This window comes from Propithecus coquereli, unplaced genomic scaffold (genome assembly GCF_000956105.1).
Source record: "Propithecus coquereli isolate 6110/MARCELLA unplaced genomic scaffold, Pcoq_1.0 Scaffold10, whole genome shotgun sequence".
In the NCBI taxonomy this organism is placed as follows: domain Eukaryota; kingdom Metazoa; phylum Chordata; class Mammalia; order Primates; family Indriidae; genus Propithecus; species Propithecus coquereli.
The window spans coordinates 1670548-1674806 of NW_012133858.1; the positions used below are offsets into that span (position 1 = coordinate 1670548).

Genomic DNA, 4259 nt, shown 5'->3' on the forward strand with positions numbered 1-4259 from the left:
AACACTAATTCTTATAGTTAACTGGAAAAGATGTATCTCTTTGTTCATGTAAACGCTTTATTTTGATGTAAGTTTAAAAATATTCCTTTACCTAGCTAATTAGATAGAAGGTAATATGCACTCACTTCTTTGCTCTATAATAAAGAATAATTCCTCTTAGAAGACAAGGTTGAAAAAATTGCAAGGGAGTAATTATATCTTCATAAAAAAAACAACAATGGGAAATACTTTCATAGGCAGCATTCAGCTACGAATATGGAAGACAAAAAGTAAAACATCAGGAATACTGCTGCCTAGTAGTTATCACAGAAAATTTATAATCAAAAGATACAGGTGACAACTACACTAGTTCTTAATTCATGTTAAATCAGTAAATTACTAAAAACAAGGTATTCATCATTTTCTTTCTGGAAGATACCAAAATCTGTTGTTAATTCACAGGACAAATGGATGACATTCTCCAAATAGAATAAAACTTCCACTACATAGAAGGTACCAAGAAACCCAGCTATATGGCATATTGAATACTTATTTAGGGTTTAAGCCAAAATAGAATCTGCTTCATACTTAACTCTAATTCATGGTAAAGTGATTTTTCAAGACCATATAGGTTAACACACTTACTTCACAGATAAGGAAATTCATGCATGATAAAGTTAAATACTTGTCCAAGGTAAAGCTACTGAATAGCAGAGCTAGGCCCGGAACCCATTCTCAATTCCCAATTGAGACATGCCACTGTCTTGGAAACTGCCTCATTATCACAGAATAACAGCGTCTTCAAGGGCATGCAAGCTCAATTCCTTGTTCTAAAGAAGTTTTTTGTTCTCATTCTGCCATTTCTCAGTAAGACAATATAATCAGAGCCATCAGCTTTAGCTTTGGTTATATCCAATCTAGTCAGAACGATATAGTCTTTCATTTCAAACATTTTTGTTAAAAACATTTCAAAACGTACCTATTAGTATACTTACAAATCTCTCTGTTTCTGGTCCGTTTACAAATCTTACATAGCAATAAGAGGCAAGCATCCTAACTTTAAAAAAGGCAGCAAAATCTAGGCTTGTTAGGGCTCAAAAGACCTCAGTTTATTTAAACATTCCTTAACATGTTAGATGATATACTTATGACTCTTTTAGAAAAATCAAACTGCCTTTATTTTAGGTGACTCTGGCACAACTCATCCCAGTACCTTGTATACAGATAATCATTATGATATATTTGAATAAAATATAAAGCAGCTGGAAAATCCAATGACATCGCCAAAACAAAGGGCTGAAATCTGCTCTTGGGGAAGAGCTAACAAATACGACAAAAAGAATACCATCTTACATTTCTATAGTTCTTTTATTAACATTTATTTAATCCTACAGCCACTCACAGAGATACACAGAACTGTTAGTAATCTCCACTTTATGCCAGGAGTAAACATGGAATTCAAACACAGGTTGACTACAAGCAAAATATTCTTTGTACTATTTCTCGTTTGTCCATTAACATATGCCACATATCATAACCTTGATGAGACTTTGAACACTACACACACATTATTATACTCTCTATCCTGTAGTACAACAGGTCTCAAACTGTGGTCTACAGAGCCCTGGATACTCTACACATTTTCAGAGGTCCTGAAGGGCAAAACTATTTCCATAATAATACACCTTTTTCACTGAGTTGAAATTTGCACTGACGTTACAAAAGAAATGGTGGGTAAAACTGCTGGCCCCTTGACACAAACCAAAACACACTTTGGCATTTAGCCCTTTGGCAAAATAAAAATGGCAGTGTATTTCTGTTTAGGGTGTCTGCTTATTTCAGAGAATTTCTACTTGTATCAAAAAGGCAAAAACTGCCCCATTCTGTTTTGTTTTGTTTTTTCAAGTTTTCTGTTACTATGGGGCTTTTTTCGTTTGTTATTTGCATGTTTTTGTTTCTGTTTTTGGACTAGGGAATTCTCCTCAGAAACAATATATAAGAGTAAAATAATTCTGGCCTCTACCTGCATACCTAGACCAAAGTTGCTCATTGTTTCTCGTCTTCCTATTCATGGTCAGCTGATCTTACATTCTCTGTTCAATCCTAGCTAGGGGGCTAACATGAGAGTAGGAGAGAAGGTCAATGAATATTAAAACTAATTGTTTCTATTCAATTTCTTCTATCACTAAACACCTTGGGTGAAGACTTCTATAGAATCAATGGGTTTAGCACAGCTACTAATGATTAAGGCTGATTTGAAGTTAAATAATTAATTGAAGTATTATATTGTAAAAGTGTCAACAATATAGCCATCCTATCCTTTCATGAATTTAATGAAATAACATTATTAATTAACAAATACTCCAACTCAGAAGTATTTCAGGAGGATTTTAAATAAGAAAGTATACTCAGGATTCATTTGAAACCTTATGGTAAACACAAATGTATTAGCTTTTTAATGTTTTCTAATAGTGCAAAAACTAGAAAGAATAGTTAGTATATCTTACATTCTAAAAGGTAAAATTTGAAAAATTCTATACGGGCATACCTCAGAGCTATTGCAGGTTTGGTTCCAGACCACTGCAACGATGTGAATATCACAATAAAGTGAGTCACAAATTTTTTGGTTTACCAGTGTACATTTAAAACATATGTTTATACTGTACCACAGTCTATTAAGTGTGCAGTAGCATTATGTCTAAAAAAATAAAGTATACACATTAACTAAAAAACACTTTATTGCTAAAAAATGTCAACAATCATTTGAGCCTTCAGCAAGTCATAATCTTTTTGCTGGTACAGGGTCTTGCCTCAATGTTGATGGCTGCTGACTCATCAGGGTGGTGGCTGCTGAAGGTTGGGGTGGCTGTGGTAATTTCTTAAAATAATACAACCATGAAGTTGCATCGATTGACTCTTCCTTTCAGAAAAGATTTTTCTGTAGCATAAGATGCTATCTGATAGTATTTTACCCACAATAGAGCTTCTTTCCGAACTGGAGTTGATCCTCTCAAACCCTGCTTGCTACTTTATCAACAAAGATTATATAACATTTTAAATTCTTTGTTGTCATTTCAACAATGTTCACAGCATCTTCACCAGGAGTAGTTTCCATCTCAAGAAATCACTTTCTTTGTTCATCTACAAAAAATGACTATTCAAGCTCCACAAATGTTGTTAGCAGGGGACAAAGGTCTATTCTCTGCTTCTGGGCAAAGCTGCCAGGGAGGGCTAACATGGCCCCACTCAGCCAAAAAGTCTGCGTGTGCAGGTGGGGCTGTCTGAGACCTGCAGTCTGGAGCAGGCCTCGCTCCTTTCCACCCTCCCCTATTCCATGGTTTCTCCTGGGCCTCTGCCGGCAGGCAGGACCTCAAGCCAGTGGATCTCGCCTGACTGTGATGCAAGCGAGAAGGTTCCCTGCCCAGGATCACAGCCTGAGCTGGGAGTGTGGTCCTCCCGTGGGAGGATGGTTGCCCCTCAAGCACGCTGCAGCTAGGACCCACTCTGATCTGCCCCTGAAGGCACACACCCCTCAGTAGACTACATATCTGATAAAGGGCTGATAACTAGAATCTACACAGAACTCAGGAAAATCAGCAAGAAAAAATCAAACAACCCTATCAAAAAGTGGGCAAAGAACTTGAACAGAAACTTTTCAAAAGAAGACAGACTAATGGCCAACAAACATATGAAAAAATGTTCAACATCTCTAATCATCAGGGAAATGCAAATCAAAACCACAATGAGATATTACTTAACTCCAGTAAGAATGGCCTTTATCAAAAAGTCCTAAAACAATAAATGTTGGCGTGGATGCGGAGAGATAGGAACACTCATACACTGCTGATAGGACTGCAAGCTAGTACAACCTCTGTGGAAAATAATATGGAGATATTTCAAAAAGATACAAGTAGAATTACCATTTGATCCAGCAATTCCATTACTGGGCATCTACCCAAAGGAAAAACAGACATTCTATAAAAAAGACATCTGCACTAGAATGTTTATAGTAGCACAATTCACAACTGCAAAGATGTGGAAACAATCCAAGTGCCCATCAATACAAGAGTGGATTAATAAAATGTAGTATATGTATACCATGGAGTTCTACTCAGCCACAAAAAACAATGGTGATCTAGCACCTCTTGTATTATCCTGGATAGAACTGGAGCCCATTCTACTAGGTGAAGTATCCCAAGAATGGAAAAACAAGCACCACATGTACTCACCATCAAATTGGCATTAACTGATCAACACCTAAGTGCACATATAGTAGTAAC

General features: G+C 36.4%; 1 protein-coding gene across 1 annotated transcript in view; it reads right to left on the reverse strand.

Annotated features, from left to right (window-relative positions):
• GSK3B (glycogen synthase kinase 3 beta) overlaps nt 1-4259 on the reverse strand; it is a 262122-nt gene that overhangs the window by 115020 nt on the left and 142843 nt on the right. The window lies entirely within an intron of this gene.